Source organism: Schistocerca cancellata, chromosome 10, assembly GCF_023864275.1.
Source record: "Schistocerca cancellata isolate TAMUIC-IGC-003103 chromosome 10, iqSchCanc2.1, whole genome shotgun sequence".
In the NCBI taxonomy this organism is placed as follows: Eukaryota; Metazoa; Arthropoda; class Insecta; order Orthoptera; family Acrididae; genus Schistocerca; species Schistocerca cancellata.
In genome coordinates this window covers 6,845,293-6,868,302 of record NC_064635.1, presented here as the reverse complement: position 1 = coordinate 6,868,302, position 23,010 = coordinate 6,845,293, and positions in this window count along the sequence as shown.

Here is a 23,010-nt window from a genome sequence, read left to right as displayed (position 1 = left end):
AGCACTTAGGAGATTCCAGCAGATTCTAAGCACAATTTGAAACCTTTCCGCTTACATGCTTAACGTCAAATATTTAATACATTTAACTCATCTGTTGGATCAGTTTGACTTTAGGAATGGTAAACATTTCACAGAGACCTCAAGTTGCACTAGACAATGGGACCAAGACTGAAGAAAAACCAAGACACGTTCATAGGGTTAATCGACCAGACAAAAGCGTTACACAACTTGAAATACTGCAAGATCTTCTAAATTATGATAAAATAAGCACTAAGCTACAGAGAAAGGCGGGTACTATACAATATGTACAAGAACAATGAGGCAACAATAACATTAGAACAGTAAGAACGAATTGCTCGGACTACAGAGGGTGTAAGACAGGGTTGCAGTCTTTCCCGTCTACTATTCAATCTGTATATCAAAGAAGCAATGACGGAAATAAAAGAAAGGTTCAACAGTGGAATCAATACTCAGGATGAAAGGATATCAGTAATGAGATACAACATCTGCTATACGGAATTAACAGGCTAATGAGTACTGAATATGCATTGAGACTAAACCGGAAAAAGAGAAATGTGATGAAGAGTAGCAGAGAAGAGAATAGCGAGAAACTTCACAATTGGTGAGCAAAAAGCAGACGAAGCGATTCTGGTACTTTGAAAGCAAAATAGCCCATGTTGGAAGAAGCAAGTGGGACACAAACAAGCACACGAGTACAGGCGAAGAGGGCATTCCTGGCGAAGAGAAGTCAAATGGTATCAAATGCAGACCTTATTTTGAGGAAGACGTTTCTCAGAATGTGCGTTTGAGGCAGAGTGAATCATGGACGATGGGATTAACGGAACAGAAGAGAATCATACCGTTTGGGACTTGCGGTGCAACAGAAGAATGTTGAAAATCAAGTGGGCTGATAGCATAAAGAATTGAGGGGGTTCTGTGCGAATCGGCGAAGAAAGGAACGTAAGGAAAACACTGACAAAAAGAAGGGGCAGGATGATAGGATATGTATTAAGACATCAAGGAATAACTTCCACGGTACTTGAGGGGTCTGTAGAAGGTAAAAACAGCAGGGGAAATAGAGACTTAAATACATAGAACAAATAATTGAGGATGTACGTTGCAAAGCGCTACTGTAACGAGGAAACATCTCCAACTTGGCTCATATTGCAAGGAGAAAAAAAACACAGTTGCAAGATACCAGCGGCAGCACTGGACCCCGAGCGGAAATTTGGTGCGTAATTCTCACAGCACGCAGTTATGACCGCCTCACAGTACTGCATTCAGTCTTTCGCGTTCACCTAGTGTTTGTCACTCGCTCTGCTTCACTACAACCGCATAATAGAGCGATGTACTGTAAAGTCAGTAAGAGGTTAGTGAAATACTGTTTTAGCGTTGGTAACATGATTTGTTCTTTCCCATAGTGTGCGGTTTCTAATCTGTAGCTGGTGCCTGAATTTTAATCCCACTGTTGAACTTTTTTTTTATTTACGTCATTGCTTCTTCGACGGACAGATTGAACAGCAAGGGCGAAAGACTGCGTCCCTGTCTTACAGCTTTTCCAATCCGAGCGCTTCAATTTCAGTGCTCTAGTCTCCCTCTGCTTTGAACATTTTTCTGTTGTGGTTCACAAATGCAGTGTAAATGAATGAAACGTGTTAGTCTGTCTATAATGAAGTAGCGAAGTCCTATTTAGTTCTTAACGTCGTTGTTGTGGAAGAGGACGTGGCTGGTATGATTAAATTGTAAACGGAAAATCGTTAACCTCATTTTATGGTAATTCTTCAGTCGCTTTGTCTTGTTTATTTTTATTTTGAGGCATATATATAGCTGTAGAATATCAGCACGAGAATATTATTAAAATAGTATTAAACGTATATGTGTCTGAAGTTGAGATTTCGTGAAATGGTGTACATAATATTTTTGGCATAGAATAACATCTGTTCTCGGACAGTATTTCAAAAGACCTTCAGAAAATGTCTCCACCTCCCCTCCTCCCACCCCACGGCTCCAACATCCCGCGAGTAAGGGGGGAGGGGGGGGGGGTGGTCTACTTCGCGCTTGAGCATTTCGCGATGGCAGTGGGAAAGCGAGCGACAACCAACTGGTGCTCGCAAAATTTAAGAGCTATACTTTCAGAAGATCAGAACTGCCTGCTATCAGGATTATGCATAGAAATACTTGGTTTACTAGCCGCATCAAGTTCTGATACAATTTCAAGCTTATGTAGTTACCATCTGTTTCTGACTGACGCCATGGAACTGGGAATGGGTTGACATGACCTTGGCTGCACATCAATGGGATAGTTTTTACAAGTCAGCTGCGAAACCGACCGATAACTTCGTGCGCCTTAACCGTGAACAAGGGACCGCTGGGCCCGGCTACGTTCACCGCTCTGTCATGGACCTTTCCGACGAGCAACTTGACGAAGCCATCATCTCGGTTCTCAGTAAAGGGTTGAACTTTGCTCCAGCTCCACACAAGCTACCAGTGGCCGAGGTTATCAGTGGAGTAGAACAGCCGGTTAGGTAACTTCCTGAGGAAGGCCGGATTTTAGCGATAGCCAAACCCCCTAAGACCAGTTTTAGCAGAGCGGGAAAACAAGGACGGAAATCGTTGTACAAGAATGAAGAGTTACAGCTGACAAGAGGAATGCCACCGTTATCCTCAGTGCTGTAGATGATCACAAGAAAGTGGGTCTCTTATTGGAAAATAGTACATACCGAATTCTCAAACTGGATCCCACATAGGTACTTCGCAGGAAGACAGGGGAGCTACTTGAGAATTCTCGCTTCTCTGAAGAACTTGTGAAGAATTTAAGGTCAAGAACATCGAGGCCATTCAGGCTGTACGGTCCACCTAAAATACACAAAGACGGCATCTCATTAAGACTGAAACGTCCCCTTAGAAAAATTATACATGACTGTCCTTAAACTGACACACAATATTTTTAGCGCAACGCAATCTTACTTTCAAAAATCCCTACAAAAGAATGGCCCTGACTAACATTAGCCTATACGAAACTTCCTGGCAGATTAAAACTGTGTGCCCGGCCGAGACTCGAACTCGGGACCTTTGCCTTTCGCGGGCAAGTGCTCTAGCATCTGAGCTACCGAAGCACGAGTCGTGCTGAACACCTTACTACACAGAGCAAGAACTATTTTGGACATGAACCTCCTCGGTTCCAAGATTAATCATCTGAAGAAGGTGTTCAGAAGGGAAGGGTATTCTGTCTGTGACAGTTCGATCAGCGCTGTTGAGGAAACCAAGACGCGACGCCGTTCAAACAAGGCAAGAGGGCCAGCATACAGCGCGGCTTCCATTCTGCGGTCCAGCAACTCGCAAGATAGGCAGCGTCCTGAACAGGCAAGGAATCAAACCAGTCTTTCGGGCAGCCAGAAAAATTTGAGAAATGTTGGACCCATTGTAGATAATCTAAGCCTGAGAATGCCGGGAATTTATAGCATTCCTCGCGAGTGTGGCAAGAGTTGCCTGGGCCAGTCTATACGGACAGTTGCCGATCATTGCGTCGAACATCAACACACCTAGCATACAGGTACTTGGATACATCAGCTGTGGTGGAGTACAGTATGTTATATAGGGTGATTTTTTCCACCGTGTATAAACTCTAGGGTGGATTGATGAGAGGATACGGAACAAAGAAGGTCTAATGGACTTAAGTCCGGAAATGCATGGCTTCCACGATAGAAATCATTTATTCAGTCATACGTCGTTAGAGAGACTACGCTCTAATACATGCTATACCATGTTGTGGATGTGATACAGCGTTGTACACAATGGTTCCGTATTCGAATCGAGAGCTCGCCGACATGGTGTTTACTTACGGAAAGGCGAATGGCAGCGGGCGGCGGCAGCAAGGTTGTTATCAGGAGACCTATCCCCGCCGACAGCAACGACAGCATTCAATGTTTGCAACAGTGTTTCGCCGGTTGTCTGGGAGAGGGTCGTTTCAGGAAGCAGGAAATCATGAAGGACGTACCCGAAATGTTCGAACATCAGACTTGGGGAGGGAAATGTGATTAAGACTGTGGAAGGCGACCGCCGTGTCAGTAGCAGGCAGTTGGCCCGCCAGTACCTGGTAGACCAGACGATCGATCCTCCGTGACAACTGTTACTACCCTAATCGCTTACAGCCAGTGCAGGGCTTACTAGCGACAGACTGTCCACATCGGGAGCAGTTTTGTCACTCGTTTCTTCACCAGGTAACTACGATTTCGAGATCTGTGTCATCCATCCTATTCACAGACGAGGCCTCCTTCACGGGGAGTGATACCTTCAGTTAGTTAGTTACTTGGTTGCGTGTTTCTAATATAAATACACTCCTGGAAATTGAAATAAGAACACCGTGAATTCATTGTCCCAGGAAGGGGAAACTTTATTGACACATTCCTGGGGTCAGATACATCACATGATCACACTGACAGAACCACAGGCACATAGACACAGGCAACAGAGCATGCACAATGTCGGCACTAGTACAGTGTATATCCACCTTTCGCAGCAATGCAGGCTGCTATTCTCCCATGGAGACGATCGTAGAGATGCTGGATGTAGTCCTGTGGAACGGCTCGCCATGCCATTTCCACCTGGCGCCTCAGTTGGACCAGCGTTCGTGCTGAACGTGCAGACCGCGTGAGACGACGCTTCATCCAGTCCCAAACATGCTCAATGGGGGACAGATCCGGAGATCTTGCTGGCCAGGGTAGTTGACTTACACCTTCTAGAGCACGTTGGGTGGCACGGGATACATACGGACGTGCATTGTCCTGTTGGAACATCAAGTTCCCTTGCCGGTCTAGGAATGGTAGAACGATGGGTTCGATGACGGTTTGGATGTACCGTTCACTATTCAGTGTCCCCTCGACGATCACCAGTGGTGTGCGGCCAGTGTAGGAGATCGCTCCCCACACCATGATGCCGGGTGTTGGCCCTGTGTGCCTCGGTCGTATGCAGTCCTGATTGTGGCGCTCACCTGCACGGCGCCAAACACGCATACGACCATCATTGGCACCAAGGCAGAAGCGACTCTCATCGCTGAAGACGACACGTCTCCATTCGTCCCTCCATTCACGCCTGTCGCGACACCACTGGAGGCGGGCTGCACGATGTTGGGGCGTGAGCGGAAGACGGCCTAACGGTGTGCGGGACCGTAGCCCAGCTTCATGGAGACGGTTGCGAATGGTCCTCGCCGATACCCCAGGAGCAACAGTGTCCCTAATTTGCTGGGAAGTGGCGGTGCGGTCCCCTACGGCACTGCGTATGATCCTACGGTCTTGGCGTGCATCCGTGCGTCGCTGCGGTCCGGTCCCAGGTCGACGGGCACGTGCACCTTCCGCCGACCACTGGCGACAACATCGATGTACTGTGGAGACCTCACGCCCCACGTGTTGAGCAATTCGGCGGTACGTCCACCCGGCCTCCCGCATGCCGACTATACGCCCTCGCTCAAAGTCCGTCAACTGCACATACGGTTCACGTCCACGCTGTCGCGGCATGCTACCAGTGTTAAAGACTGCGATGGAGCTCCGTACGCCACGGCAAACTGGCTGACACTGACGGCGGCGGTGCACAAATGTTGCGCAGCTAGCGCCATTCGACGGCCATAACCGCGGTTCCTGGTGTGTCCGCTGTGCCGTGCGTGTGATCATTGCTTGTACAGCCCTCTCGCAGTGTCCGGAGCAAGTATCGTGGGTCTGACACACCGGTGTCAATGTGTTCTTTTTTCCATTTCCAGGAGTGTATATTACAATATAGAGGCACACATTAATATTTCTATTATTCCCCCATTCCCTTAAAAGGCACAAATTGCATATTCTGTATTTATAGATTTATTTATTCCTATGCAAGAATTCATCTATGGTATAGAAGGGGTTGTCAAGGAGATATGATTTCAATTCATTTTTTAAAGCTATTACTGCTGTCTGTCAGACACCTTATTTCATCTGGTAATTTGTCGAAAATTTTTATAGCAGCATATTTTACCTCTTTCTGTGCCAAAGATAGGTTGAGCAAAGGATAATGTAAGTCTTTCTTTTTTCTGGTATTATAATCATGAATGTCATTGTTGACAGAATGAGATTTTCACTCTGCAGCGGAGTGTGCGCTGATATGAAACTTCCTGGCAGATTAAAACTGTGTGCCCGACCGAGACTCGAACTCGGGACCTTTGCCTTTCGCGGGCAAGTGCTCTACCATCTGAGCTACCGAAGCACGACTCACGCCCGGTACTCACAGCTTTACTTCTGCCAGTTTTTAATGTCCTTGTTGTTTTTAAACCTGTCCTTGTTTTTGGGAACAAATTTCATTATTGATTAGATGTATTGTGCGGCTGTTGTAAGAATTCCCAATCATTTAAAAAGATGCCTACAAGGTGTGCGGCTATGAACCCCACACATTCTTCTAACTGTTGTGGACTGGCAAGACAGCCAATCCACTATGACCGGTAGCCGAAAGGCACGCGTTTAAGCTCACGCAGGCTGGCGTGAGGTCTGGAACAGAACAAGGAATTGAGACTAGCAAAAAAGGTCGTAGCTGTTGGAATACTTAACTTTAATCCATAATTGGTGAACATAGCTCTTGACGGTACGTGTTTTACAGCATCAGTAGTAACTGGTAATGGCGCCTTGCTAGGTCGTAGCAAATGACGTAGCTGAAGGCTATGCTAACTATCGTCTCGGCAAATGAGAGCGAAATTTGTCAGTGAACCATCGCTAGCAAAGTCGGTTGTACAACTGGGGCGAGTGCTAGGAAGTCTCTCTAGACCTGCCGTGTGGCGGCGCTCGGTCTGCAATCACTGATAGTGGCGACACACGGGTCCGACGTATACTAACGGACCGCGGCCGATTTAAAGGCTGCCACATAGCAAGTGTGGTGTCTGGCGGTGACACCACACTAACCACTTTGTTTTGAGCAGTGAATACATTTTGTCTAAATGTTGAATTACCCCAAAATATTATTCCGTATGATATCAGAGAGTGAAAGAATGCAATGTATGTTAGCTTACTAATTTCAGTATCCTCAGAATTGGCAATTATTCTGATCGGAAAAGTTGCTGAACCTAGTCGCGTTAGGAGATCCAAAACATGAATTTTCCAATTAAGATTCTCATCTATATGTACGCCCAAAAACTTAGTATGCTCTACCGTGTCTACTGACTTCTCTTGATGTGTTATATTTATTGAAGAAATTGTACTTTATGCAGCAGAAAATTGGATTTACTGCGTTTTTTCAAAGTTTAAAGCAAGGCCATTTGCAGAAAACCAATTAATAACTTTTTCAAAGACCTTATTTGTGTCATTTTCAATTTGACTTTCTTTTACTGAATTAATAATGATGCTTGTATCATCAGTAAACAGTGTCAGTTCAGCTTTCTGTTTCAGTTAGGTAGGGAGGTCGTTCACATATATCAATAACAAAGGGGACCCATGATCGAACCCTGTGGAACATTTAATGTAATTTCACCCCAGTTACATGAAGAGGCAAACTTATTTAAATCACTTGCCCATAAAAGGAAATTTTTTGCTTCCTGTTCTGTAGGTATGACTTAAACCACTCATATGCTATTCCATTTACACCATAGAATTGTAATTTCTGTAACATAATGTCATGGTTCACGCAGTCAAATGCTTTGGACAAGTCACAGAAAATTCCTATTGGTGACAACTTTGACAACAGTCATCTGTGGGCAGTATGCAGAACCCCCACGGTATGGTGACAGCGAATCATCAGCATCGGTGCAGCCGAAATGTGAGAGCCGGGATAATTGGCGTGCGTATTTTTGGACCAGTCTTCCTTCCACGTCGCCTAACAGGCCGGAACTATCAGCTTTCTAGCGGGTGACTTTGCCTCCCCTGCTGGAAGAAGCGCCATTCGAAGGGTTATGTGGCTGCTACATAATGGTACTCCAGCCCATTTCGCCCTTAACGTCCAGACGCATCAGAATCGTGTCATCCCTGGTGAATGGGTCAGACGAGGGGGTGCAGTTCACCAGATCTCAACCCGTGTGATTTCTGGTTATGGGACAGTCTCAGAAGTGTCGCGTATGCAGAGCCCATTCCAGATGTGGAGACGCTGGAGCAACGTATTCATGATGCCTTTGGCACTGTTCGGATGCAGCCTGTCCAATGTGAACGTGTGAGACAGAACATAGTTCGGAGCATACTTTGACCCACATGGAAACCATTTTGAACACACGCTGTAACTGTGGCTGCATGTTACTGCACGTATTAGACCGCACTCTTTGTAACAATGTATGACTGACTAAATAGTCCCTAGCATGGAAACCATGCATACGTAAATCATCAGACATTGTTTTTGTTCCATATCCTCTCATCGACCCGTCAATAGAGTTTGTACACGGTGGTAAAAGTCACCCTGTATAAACACGAGATTTTGTTTGATCAAACTAGAGTACTGGCTTACCCCTCGAACTATTGGAACTCTGTGATCAGAGAAGCTGTTAAAATTAGACTTCGTGGAAGCAACTTCAGCAGAGTTACCGGTTAACCACTTAGAAGTGTATGGAAGAGAGTGCACTTGAGAGGGAGAAAACGCGGAGAAATATTTCTCGCACTCAGCCGCCTGGTGCGACTGATGGCGCTGCAAGCAACGCTAGAAAGAGAGCGCCACCAAAGTCTGTGGACGTACAGCAGGCCAGCTCTGCACGCACGAGCAGGACATAGTCCAGCCAATCGGATGCCGTTCTGGGTGTGGAAACGAGAGAGCCTTCCAGCTCACGACATTCTGTTTTAGTCGCTGACGATGGTGATGGATGGTATCATCGAAACCTTGAAATTTTATCCGAATTTGACAAGGCTAGTGAACCGGGAAATTTTTATGCAAGGACTCCGTCGCGAAAAACTTCGTAACTGTGTCAGAATTATGGCCCAAAGTTTCGAGCGGGATCGATTGGTGGGTCTGATATCTTGCAAGTGTGCGTTTTTTCTCTTAATGTACACTCCTGGAAATTGAAATAAGAACACCGTGAATTCATTGTCCCAGGAAGGGGAAACTTTATTGACACATTCCTGGGGTCAGATACATCACATGATCACACTGACAGAACCACAGGCACATAGACACAGGCAACAGAGCATGCACAATGTCGGCACTAGTACAGTGTATATCCACCTTTCGCAGCAATGCAGGCTGCTATTCTCCCATGGAGACGATCGTAGAGATGCTGGCTGTAGTCCTGTGGAACGGCTTGCCATGCCATTTCCACCTGGCGCCTCAATTGGACCAGCGTTCGTGCTGGACGTGCAGACCGCGTGAGACGACGCTTCATCCAGTCCCAAACATGCTCAATGGGGGACAGATCCGGAGATCTTGCTGGCCAGGGTAGTTGACTTACACCTTCTAGAGCACGTTGGGTGGCACGGGATACATGCGGACGTGCATTGTCCTGTTGGAACAGCAAGTTCCCTTGCCGGTCTAGGAATGGTAGAACGATGGGTTCGATGACGGTTTGGATGTACCGTGCACTATTCAGTGTCCCCTCGACGATCACCAGTGGTGTACGGCCAGTGTAGGAGATCGCTCCCCACACCATGATGCCGGGTGTTGGCCCTGTGTGCCTCGGTCGTATGCAGTCCTGATTGTGGCGCTCACCTGCACGGCGCCAAACACGCATACGACCATCATTGGCACCAAGGCAGAAGCGACTCTCATCGCTGAAGACGACACGTCTCCATTCGTCCCTCCATTCACGCCTGTCGCGACACCACTGGAGGCGGGCTGCACGATGTTGGGGCGTGAGCGGAAGACGGCCTAACGGTGTGCGGGACCGTAGCCCAGCTTCATGGAGACGGTTGCGAATGGTCCTCGCCGATACCCCAGGAGCAACAGTGTCCCTAATTTGCTGGGAAGTGGCGGTGCGGTCCCCTACGGCACTGCGTATGATCCTACGGTCTTGGCGTGCATCCGTGCGTCGCTGCGGTCCGGTCCCAGGTCGACGGGCACGTGCACCTTCCGCCGACCACTGGCGACAACATCGATGTACTGTGGAGACCTCACGCCCCACGTGTTGAGCAATTCGGCGGTACGTCCACCCGGCCTCCCGCATGCCGACTATACGCCCTCGCTCAAAGTCCGTCAACTGCACATACGGTTCACGTCCACGCTGTCGCGGCATGCTACCAGTGTTAAAGACTGCGATGGAGCTCCGTATGCCACGGCAAACTGGCTGACACTGACGGCGGCGGTGCACAAATGCTGCGCAGCTAGCGCCATTCGACGGCCAACACCGCGGTTCCTGGTGTGTCCGCTGTGCGTGCGTGTGATCATTGCTTGTACAGCCCTCTCGCAGTGTCCGGAGCAAGTATGGTGGGTCTGACACACCGGTGTCAATGTGTTCTTTTTTCCATTTCCAGGAGTGTACTATACTGCAGATAGATCTGGCCGGAATGTAGCCACTGTACATGACTGCTGACAGCGGCGGTCACGTGAATGTACGGTCGCTGGAAGACGGGCTTCTGGACGGCTACCGAGGGGGAAGACCGTCGTGTCCGCCGTGTGGCTCTGGTGCATCGCACTGGACCTGCAGCAGCAGCTCGAACACCAGTTGGCACCACCGTGACACAACGAACTGTTATAAGTCGGTTACATCAAGAACAGCTCCGAGCCAAACGTCTTGCAGCGTGCATTCCACTGACCCCAAACTACCGCCATTTTGCCACACCGGTGGTGTCAAATGAGAGCTCACTGCAAGACATGCTGCAGGTCTGTTGTGTTTTCTAATGAAATCTGGTTCTGCCACGGCGCCGGTGATGGCCGTATGTTAGTTAGGAGGAGGCCAATTCAGGGCCGGCAACTAACCAGCCTGCATGCCAGACGCTCTGAACCTGCACCTGGAGTCACGGTCTGCGGTGCGACGTCGTACGACAGCAGGTGCACTCTCGTGCTAATCCCACGCACCCTGACTGGAAATCTGTACGTCCGTCTGGTGACCGGGCCTGTTGTACTGCCTTTCATGGACAGATTTCGAGGGAGTGATTCCAAAGTTAATGATCGGCTACATACCACATGTTGTAACCCAACATGCCCTACCAACTGTCGACATACTGCCTTGGCCTGCTGTTTCACCAGATCAGTCTCCAGTCCAGCACATGTGGGACATCATTGGAGAACAACAACTCCAGCATCATTCACAAACAGCATCAACCTTCCCTGTACTGCCCGATGAAGCGCAACAGGCGTGGAACTTGTAACTCCCCCCCCCCCCCCCATCCTTGCTGCTTCCATCTACTGTCCGCATTAAGCAATAAGCAAAGTCTTTTATGAAGATTTCAGAGGAGCGAAGATTACAATAAACTTTCTAGTTTACTTAGCTTGTCATGTTGAGTTGGCTCCAGTTCTTGAAGCTGAAAATCTGACATTTTAGGTCCTCACGGTTGGACTGAATTAAATAAATGTGAAGAGTGTTGTTGCAGAATTTTTGTTCTTACGTAAATATATATTCTCAAATTTTAGTATATCACACGGTGTTTTGAGTTTTCACGTTAACAAAGCCGAAATTGCATTGTTCGCACACAAAAGTACGTCCGATCACATCAGAGACATGCTTACGACTCTCACACTCTGCGGAAAGTAACAATATTTCAAAGGGTTTACAATTTTTCTTAACAAATGAATTTCTACTAGTTCCTGTTACATTATTATTTCATAAATGAATCCAGAAATAAATAATGTAAACAGTAGTATTTCAAATTAATAACAAAAATTGAAAGTGTGCCAATAATTTGTAATTTCAACCGTTGCTATAAAAATAATTTCAACCGTACATTGAGAACTTGTACTTATCGATTACAGCATCGAAATTAAAATATTTTACAAAGCAATTCCCCTTCACAAATTCTACAAGTAGCTTGAAATACAACACACAGTGCACAAAATTACATGAAAGCCCTCAGGAAAACAACAGCGACTACATTGACCCGTCCAAAATTCGGCAACCACTGTTGAGGAAAGGTAATGCTAGAGGAGGATGTCCCGTTACAAACTCCATCCCACAAACTGACATCCGTCCCAAGTACAACACAATAAACGCACGTTTGCATCCTTTCGTCCAACGTTCTGGCGGTCACTCCTGTTATTAATGCGCCAGTATTTCACAATTGCTATGGCTTATCTCGCGCTTACACTAACCTGTGATTTTCGAATGTTAACGACTTAAATCTGTTACTTAGAGAAATATATTCCCGAAATTTCACTAATCTACGTCAGTTATTAATGACGTTCCTATTTTTTTCCCGTAGGTGTATACTAAATTTCTGTTACAGAGTAGGCTAAAGGGGAAGTCTGAAAAGTGTTGCAAGGTACGCTACTCTCGTCTACTCGTCTACACCTGTCACCATCCTAGGTAGAGCCTCTGAACGACTCCTTGCTCCTCAATTGTACAACAATTTTTTTTTTTTCTTTGTGACAGCGAAGAGAACCCTCCCCCCCCCCCCCCCCCTGCAACCAACGTAATTACAGATAACTGATGAAAAACGGCGAGAGAATAAATTACACCACAGTACCAACACCTCCGCCTTCTCCACCAACTACTACTCCCCGTAGGAACAAAACACAGCCGTAATGTCCACCCCTGGTTTGCGGTGTGCGGGCAGCAATTACTGCAGACACGCCCAGCGGCGCCGCAAACAAGAAGAATGCGGCGCCGTCGCTAATATCCCCCCCCCCTCTCTCTCTCTCTCTCTCTCTCTGTGGAGACTCAGCAGTTAACGACGTTTTAATTGGCCCACACAGCGCGGCTGCCAGGGAAAACAATTCGGGTCGGGCACTACGCCGAGATCCTCCCTTCATTCTGCTGCGACTAGTACTGCTGTTTACGATGTGATTAACGATACAGCTCATAAAACAGTTTGCTGTGGCAAAACTATCTCCCTCAGAAATCAGTCAACTCTACTCTGTCATCGAGATAGTGATGGATCTACATCTACACTCTACGAGCCGCAGCGACGTTCGCGGCATTGCGTTGCACCGTACTTTGAAGAGACACAAAAATATGCAGTTTAGAACCCGTAACCGGTTTCCTCCCAGTATGTGTGTAACGTATGGTAGGGTTCAGAAGGCGCTGGTAGTGCTAATTCTCTGCGGTTACGACGTGACGATAAATTCAGTCGGGAGTAGCGTACCACAGAACTGCTGAAGCGCCTAAGCAAATCTGTATTTGCAATGCGAACGATGTCACATGTAGGAGACATAAATATAAAAATTCTGCATACTTTCCTTACTTTCATTCTGTTATATCAGATGGGATCATATTTTGTGGTAACTCGACAAACTGAGCAAACGTTTTTAGAGTTCAAAGACGTGTAATAGGACTTATTTGTGGTTAAAATTCAAGAACATCATGTACAAGCCTATTCAAGGAACTGGGTATTCTAACCACAGCTTCTCAGTATATTTATTTGTTACTGAAATTCGTTGGAAATAATATATCTGATTCCAACAAATAGCTCGCTATATAGTATCAATGCAATCTACATAAAGACATAAAACCACTTACCTTGGTCCAAAAAGGGGTCCATTACTCAGGAATACACATTTTCAACGAATTTCTGGCGTATTGTTTTTACCTAAAGCGCACTTTACACAGAGTTTGGAAGACTTTTTGGCAGGCAACTCCCTGTACTCTATACATGAATATCGCAACAGGGACTGTTAGACAAGCACAAGTAAAAATGTCTGTTCAGTTTTCACAGGAATTCATCACAACACTCATGATTACGTATTTTGTGTATGATAAGTTTATTATAAGTGCATAACTGTGTTTCATTCCTGCAATGTATTAATTCTGTAAATATTCGCAGTTACCGTTTTCTATGACGTATTCACATATCTCGACAATCTTCTGACAAATGATCAGGCTAACTGCGTACTGAAGCGCCAAAGAATGTCGTAGAGAAATGTGTATTCAAATTCGGAGACAAGAAAACAGGCAGAATACGACGCTGCGGTTCGCAACGCCTATACAGGGTGTTACAAAAAGGTACGGCCAAACTTTCAGGAAAGAAAAGATGTGATGTGGACATGTGTCAGGAAACGCTTAATTTCCATGTTAGAGCTCATTTTAGTTTCGTCAGTATGTACTGTACTTCCTCGATTCACCGCCAGTTGGCCCAATTGAAGGAAGGTAATGTTGACTTCGGTGCTTGTGTTGACATGCGACTCATTGCTCTACAGCACTAGCATCAAGCACATCAGTACGTAGCATCAACAGGTCAGTATTCATCACGAACGTGGTTTTGCAGTCAGTGCAATGTTTACAGATGCGGAGTTGGCAGATGCCCATTTTATGTATGGATTAGCACTGGGCAATAGCCGTGGCGCGGTACGTTTGTATCGAGACAGATTTCCAGAACGAAGGTGTCCCTACAGGAAGACGTTCGAAGCAATTGATCGGCGTCTTAGGGAGCACGGAACATTCCAGCCTATGACTCGCGACTGGGGAAGACCTAGAACGACGAGGACACCTGCAATGGACGAGGCAATTCTTCGTGCAGTTGACGATAACCCTAATGTCATCGTCAGAGAAGTTGCTGCTGTACAAGGTAACGTTGACCATGTCACTGTTTGGAGAGTGCTACGGGAGAACCAGTTGTTTCCGTACCATGTACAGCGTGTGCAGGCACTATCAGCAGCTGATTGGCCTCCACGGGTACACTTCTGCGAATGGTTCATCCAACAATGTGTCAGTCCTCATTTCAGTGCAAATGTTCTCTTTACGGATGAGTCTTCATTCTAACGTGATCAAATTGTAAATTTTCACAATCAACATGTGTGGGCTGACGAGAATCCGCACGCAATTGTGCAATCACGTCATCAACACAGATTTTCTGTGAACGTTTGGGCAGGCATTGTTGGTGATGTCTTGATTGGGCCCCAAGTTCTTCCACCTACGCTCAATGGAGCACGTTATCATGATTTCATACGGGATACTCTACCTGTGTTACTATAACATGTGCCTTTACAAGTACGACACAACATGTGGTTCATGCACGATGGAGCTCCTGCACATTTCAGTCGAAGTGTTCGTACGCTTCTCAACAACAGATTCGGTGACCGATGGATTGGTAGAGGTGGACCAATTCCAAAGCCTCCACGCTCTCCTGACCTCAACCCTCTTGACTTTCATTTATAGGGGCATTTGAAAGCTCTTGTCTACGCAACCCCGGTACCAAATGTAGAGGCTCTTCGTGCTCGTATTGTGGACGGCTGTGATACAATACGCCATTCTCCAGGGCTGCATCAGCGCATCAGGGATTCCATGCGACGGAGGGTGGATGCATGTATCCTCGCTAACGGAGAACATTTTGAACATTTCCTGTAACAAAGCGTTTGAAGTCACGCTGGTACGTTCTGTTGCTGTGTGTTTCCATCCATGATTAGTGTGATTTGAAGAGAAGTAATAAAATGAGCTCTAACATGGAAAGTAAGCGTTTCCGGACATATGTGCACGTAACATATTTTCTTTCTTTGTGTGTGAGGAGTGTTTCCTGAAAGTTTGGCCGTACCTTTTTGTAACACCCTGTATAAGGCAAGAGTCTGGTGCAGTTGTTAGATCGGTTACTGCTGATACAATCACAGGCTACCAAGATGTAATTGAGTTTGACCAGCGTGTTATAATCGGCGCACGAGTGATGGGCACATCATCTCCGAGGCAGCGATGAAGTGGGGATTTTCCCGGACGACCATTTCACGACTGTACTGTGAATATCAGGAATCCCGGTACAGCATCAAATCTCCGGGAAAAGGTCCTATAAAGAACGGAACTTACGACGACTGAAGAGAATCATTCAACGTGACACAAGTGCAACCATTCTGCAAATTGCTGCAGATTTCAATGCAGGGCTGTCAATAAGTGTCAGCGTGCGAGCCATTCAAGGAAACATCATCGATACCTTGATGATACACCACAAAGATTTACGCCTCGCTTGGGCCAGTCAACATCGACATTGAACTGTTGATGACTGGAAACACTTTGCCTGCTTGGACGAGTCTCGTTTGAAACTGTATGGAGCGGATGGACGTGTACAGGTATGGAGACAACCGCGTGAATCCATGGACCCTGCATGTAAGCAGGGGAATGTTCAAACTGGTGGAGGCTCTGGAATGGTGTTGAGCGTGTGCAGTTGAGTGATATGGGACCCCTGATACGTCTACTTACGTCTCTGACAGGTCACACGTACGTAAGCATCCTATCTGATGACCTGAGTCCATTCTTATCCACTGTGCAATCCGATGGACTTGGGAAATTCCAGCATGACAATGCGACACCTCACAAGTTTATAATTGCTACAGAGTGGCTCCAGGAAAACTGTCCTGCGTCTAAACACTTCCGCTGGCCACCAAGCTCCCCAGACGTGAACATTACTGAGCATATCTTGGATGCCTTACAACGTACTGTTCAGAAGAGATGTCCACCCCCTCGTACCTTTACGGATTTATGAATCCTGCAGTTCCGGTACTTCGTGTTCCGGGATCGTTCCTTGAAAGTGCACCGCCGACTTCCTTCCCTAATCTGATGGGACCGGTGACTTTGCTGTTTGGTCTCTTCCCCCCAGATCAGTCAACCAGCCAACGAAACAACTTTTTGACATGTTCCAGACCAAAAAGAATCCTTTCATTTTTGGGTCTATAGAACAAAAACTGAATGCAATCTCATATAATCTACTCTAATCTTCCATCATACGGCAACTTTAAGGAGACAGGTCACAACATAGCATCTAAGCCGAATAATGCTCAACCTATATGCAATAAGTTAACATAGTGCATTATTCATGCCCCTCATTGTCTGTTGCTTGACACAGGCCAATAAGAACATTTTTTTAAAAAAATGGTTCAAATGGCTATGAGCACTATGGGACTTAACAACTGAGGTCATCAGTCCCCTAGAACTACTTAAACCTAACTAACCTAAGGACACCACACACATCCATGCCCGAGGCTGGATTCGAACCTGTGACAGTAGCAGCCGCGCGGTTCCCGACTGAAGCGCCTAGAACCGCTCGGCCAACAGGGCCGGCACACTTTTTAATCAGTGAAGTGACGATAGTTCGTGATTTTAACACGGACACGACATACATCATAGATGATGGTTCTTTTATCAACTGATGATGGTTTCATATCAGTTGAGGATGACTGAGAAATCTGACTAGCTACACAAATAGTTACTCTGCGGCATTCTGTAACTTCTCCCCACACCATATGACATAGTATTTATATGCACCTGAAGATCCAACTTGAAAGTTGCGAAACCGGTTGCGTGGATCTGTAATTGACTTGAATAAATACAGCCACAGCGGACTGTTGGTCTTTTCATTCTGTTTTATATTGAATAATTTTGACACCTGTATTAAAATCGTCAGTCAGTCTCATATATAATTAATTCAGCTGTGGTTGCCCCAGTTTTAAAATTACCTGTTCTGCAAATACAACGCGGATTTTGCTTCGCCTTAGCCACAGAATTTCCTGTGTGGTCGTCGCAATTTAAGTTGTTCGTAATTCTAATATCTAGGCATTTAGCTGTATTGACAACTTTTAAATTAGCGGTTTATCGTGTAACCGAAATTTAACCTAGTTTTTTTTGTAGTATTCATAGGATGTACATCACATTTTGTATTGCTGAGGTCAGTTGACACTTCTCACACTATGCAGATATCTTTTGTAAATCATTTTTTAAATTTGTTTTGATCTTCTGTTGACTTCAGTATGTGGTAAACCACAGCATCATCTGCGAAGTAAGAAATAATCTGCAATGCGGATGTTGTCAGACATAAGTGATATAAAAGCAATAAAATTGGCGTTCTAGTGCTGTTTTCACACCATGATGTGCTATGGGTTCACATTTGAGGAGAATTATAAACCAAGCGGAACATTCTGAGTTCGAAAGCTTATATGAATAATTTGCGGTGTGAACTGAAGAACATCTTAGAGAGAGGTGTGTTCAGTTAACTGAGGATACTAACTACAGCTTAGCAATGTATCTATTCGCAGTAAAATTTGTCATATTTCTTTTTGGAAGCAACTGCTCAGTAAGTAGAATCGATACTTGAAATAAAAATAACCTGCTTAAAGATTTTGGTCATGAAAGCTGTCGGTCATTCAGGAACGCACATTACCTATTAAATCAAAGAACGATTACTTCTTTTACTTATTCGATTTGTGTGAGTACCATTTCTGTTGGAACCTATGGAAGCAGCATTATAAACGATCTTCCCCTTTAAATATGTATTTTGTATTCTTGCTTTTCACACGTTCTAAATCCTTGAGAACTGCTTCGCTGTGGACTTGGGGAACAAAAGTGTAACTTAATCTAAATTTAAGATGGTACTTTTTACTGTATCATAGACTGACGGAAAAAATCGCAACATGAAAAAATAATTAATGAAGAGTAATTAACATTTGGGAATGCATTTGTTTACGTAACATATTTAAGTGATTAACATTGCAAGATCGCAGATCAATGCAAGCGCGAGATAAGGCATTACAGATACGAAATGCTGGAACATTAATAACCGGTGTAATTGCCAGAGTCTTGGATGCAGGCCTGCAAACGTACATGCTTTGTGTTGTGCAGGTGCCTCATGTCAGTTTGCCGGGTGGAGTTACGTGCCGGTTGTACTTGGTCGTTCCATACAGGAATGCTATTTGTTGATGACGCAAGAGTTGTAGCCCGATGATGCCTAGAATGTGCTCAACCAGGGACACATCTGGTAATTCTGCAGGCCAAGGCAACATGTCGACATTCTGAAGAGCTTGTTGGGTTACAAAAGCGGTACGGGGACGAGCGCTATCATGTTGGAAAACACCCCCTAGAATGCTTTTCTAGCATGGCAGCACAACAGGTCAAATGACCAGGTTGAGGTGTAGATTTGTAGTCAGGCTGCTTGGGATAGCCACTAGAGTGCTCCTGCTGTCGTACGACACCGCACTTCAGAGAATAACTGCAGGTGTGGCGCCAGTGTGTCTGGCACGCAGACAGATCGGCTCTAAACTCTCAGCTGGCCTCCTCCTAACCGACGCACAGTCATCACTGGCTCGCAGGCAAGACCAGCTTTCATCAAAAAACACACCGGACCTCCACCCGGCCCTCCAAAGAGTTCTCACTTGAGACCGCTAAAGTCGTAAATGGCGGCGGTTTGGAGTCAGTGGAATACGCGCTACAGGGCGTCTCGTTCGGAGCTGTCCTTGGAGTAACCGATTTGTAGCAGCTGGTTGTGTCACTGTGGTTCCAACTTCTGATCAAATTGCTGCTGCAGGTGCAGTATGATGCGCGGGAGCCATTCGCCGAACATGATGGTGTTTCCAGAATGAGATTTTCACTCTGCAGTGGAGTGTGCGCTGATATGAAACTTCCTGGCAGATTAAAACTGTGTGCCGGACCGAGACTCGAACTCGGACCTTTGCCTTTCGCGGACAAGTGCTCTGCCGACTGAGCTACCCAAGCACGACTCACGCCCCGTCCTAACAGCGTACTTCTGCCTGTACCTCGTCTCCTACCTTCCAAACTTTACAGAAGCTCTCCTGCGAACCTCCTGAAAGAAAGGATATTGAAGTTAAGTTGATATGGAAGGTTCACTCCGCTGCAGAGCGAAAATTTCAGTCTGGAAACATAACCCAGGCTGTGGCTAAGCCATGTCTCCGCAATATCCTTGCTTTCAGGAGTGCTAGTTCTGCAAGGTTCGCAGGAGAGCTTCTGTGAAGTTTGGAAAGTAGGAGGCGAGGTACTGGCAGAAGTAAAGCTGTGAGTACCGGGCGTGAGTCGTGCTTCGGTAGCTCAGTTGGTAGAGCACTTGCCCGCGAAAGGCAAAGGTCCCGAGTTCGAGTCTCGGTCTGGCACACAGTTTTAATCTGCCAGGAAGTTTCATGATGGTGTTCCCCCTCGGTAGTGACACGTGGCCGTCCACAGCCCTTCTCCGTACGACCGTATCTTCGCGTGACCACCGCTGCGAGCAGTCATGTACAGTGGTTACATTCCTGTCACGACCTAGGTCAAACTTAGTAAGCTGTTGATAACGGCGTCTTCCTCATTCTTGAGTAACATCAGCTCGCCACGTCCGGTCTCTAACAGCACGCATTTAAGACAACCTTGATTCAGACACTCACAGTCGCGCTACTAGCGCCACTTCTACGCAACAGGGGCGAAATCTGTACAGACGTCATCTTTCAGACGTGGAGAAACAGCTATCAACTTTCGTTATCTCGCACAACATTTTGGTGTTGGGATTTTCTTTCCGTCACAGTATGTGTTTTGTATTCTTTTTTTTCACTCGGTCTCCACCCTTGAGTATGGCTTCAGTATGGAACTATGGAACGAAAGCATAACCTTATCGGGGACTGGGTGTCTGTGTTGCTCTCATCATTTCGTCATCATTCGTGACAGCGGCTAGATGCGACTGTGTGTAAAGATTGGAACTTTGTACGGGAGCTGATGACCGCGCAGTTGAGCGCCCCACAATCATCATCATCATCATCATCATCATCATCATCATCATCATCGTAACTTCATCTAAATTTAAGAGGACACTCTTTAGGGTATCATACTATACATGTTTATTCCTAAGAATCTGCGGGGTTCCAGAAGATGATTGGGCGACATAAAGAAAACACACACAGACCATTTCTCCAGGGTTGTAACTCACAAATCAGTTGCTGGATATGGGCACCTTTTGTGTCGCAGCAAACGTGAATACAGGTGTTAAGAACACGTGTGCAACTCACTGAAGTCAGGAAACCAGCTTTGATTCCATCAGGAGCCGTTGTGCACAGCGACCGCAGAGTATAAGAACGGAGTGGCACACAGCAGTCGTCCTCAGTCCCATCAGTTTTTATCATTCTTGCAAATCTAGATTTCGGCTATAAACAGCCATCTTCAGTGGATGTGAGTTACAATTCAACAGGCTCGCGGCATTACATGTCACCATATATCCTTACAGGTGTACAGGCGAAGTTTCCTTCTGCCTACACATCCGTAAGAACATATTTTGACATGTCCGTTGAATTGTAACTCAAATGCACTGACTATGGCTATTTATAGCCGAAATCTAGATTTTCAAGAATAATGAAGACTAAAGGGACTACAATTGACTACTGTTTGCCTCTCCTTCCTTGAAGTCGGGAAACCTTAAAAGGGGTGACCACTTGTTCATCTTCGTTACCGTGAAATCATCATCCACGCAGTTCCAAAGACAGCAAGAGCCGGCAAGTGCGAGAATTACCTCACAATCTGCTTAACACCTCATGCACCCAAGCTGCTGACAAGAATACCACACGGGAGAATGGAAAAGAAAATTGAGGATCTGTTAGATGATGATTGATTTGGCTTTAGGATAGGAAAAGGCATTTCTGACGTCGCGGTTGATAATGGAAAAAAGACTGAAGAAAAATCAAGACACGTTCATAGGATTTGTCGTCCTGGAAAAAGCGTTAGACAATGTCATACGGTGCAAGATTTTCCAAATCTTGAGAAAATAGGGCTAAGCTATAGGGAAAGATGTGTAATATTACAATATCTACAAGAACCAAGGGCCAAAAATACGAGGTGCATTCAAGTTCTAAGGCCTCCGATTTTTTTTCTAATTAACTACTCACCCGAAATCGATGAAACTGGCGTTACTTCTCGACGTAATCGCCCTGCAGACATACACATTTTTCACAACGCTGACGCCATGAAAATCGCAATAGCAGCACGGCTGGTGAATGTGCGGCCAAGGAGAGTGTCTTTCATTGTTGGAAAAAGCCAAAAGTCACTAGGAGCCAGGTCAGGTGAGTAGGGAGCATGAGGAATCACTTCAAAGTTGTTATCACGAAGAAACTGTTGCGTAACGTTAGCTCGATGTGCAGGTGCGTTGTCTTGGTGAAACAGCACACACGCAGCCCTTCCCGAACGTTTTTGTTGCAGTGCAGGAAGGAATTTGTTCTTCAAAACATTTTCGTTCGATGCACCTGTTACCGTAGTGCCCTTTGGGACGCAATGGGTAAGGATTACGCCCTCGCTGTCCCAGAGCATGGACACCATCATTTTTTCAGCACTGGCGGTTACCCGAAATTTTTTTGGTGGCGGTGAATCTGTGTGCTTCCATTGAGCTGACTGGCTCTTTGTTTCTGGATTGAAAAATGGCATCCACGTCTCATCCATTGTCACAACTGACGAAAAGAAAGTCCCATTCATGCTGTCGTTGCGCGTCAACATTGCTTGGCAACGTGCCACACGGGCAGCCATGTGGTCGTCCATCAGCATTCGTGGCACCCACCTGGATGACACTTTTCGCATTTTCAGGTCGTCATGCAGGATTGTGTGCACAGAACCCACAGAAAGGCCAACTTTGGAGGCGATCTGTTCAACAGTCATTCGGTGATCCCCCAAAACAATTCTCTCCACTTTCTCGGTCATGTCGTCAGACTGGCTTGTGCGAACCCGAGATTGTTCCGGTTTGTTGTCACACGATGTTCTGCCTTCATTAAACTGTCGCACCCACGAACGCACTTTCGACACATCCATAACTCCATCACCACATGTCTCCTTCAACTGTCGACGAATTTCAATTGGTTTCACACCACACAAATTCAGAAAACGAATGATTGCACGCTGTTGAAGTAAGGAAAACGTCGCCATTTTAAGTATTTAAAACAGTTCTCATTCTCGCCGCTGGCGGTAAAATTCCATCAGCCGTACGGTGCTGCCATCTCTGGGACGTATTGACAATGAACGCTTCCTCATTTTAAAACAATGCGCATGTTTCTATCTCTTTCCAGTCTGGAGAAAAAAAATCGGAGGCCTTAGAACTTGAATGCACCTCGTAATAATAGAAGACCAATAACAAAGTTCTCGGATTAAAGAGGGTGTAAGACAGGGATGCAATCTTTCACCCCTACTGTTCAATGTATACATAAGAGAATTACTGAAGGAAATAATAGAAACCTACAAGAGTACAATTACAATTTAAAATGAAAAGATATTACTGATAACATACGCGAATGGCATTG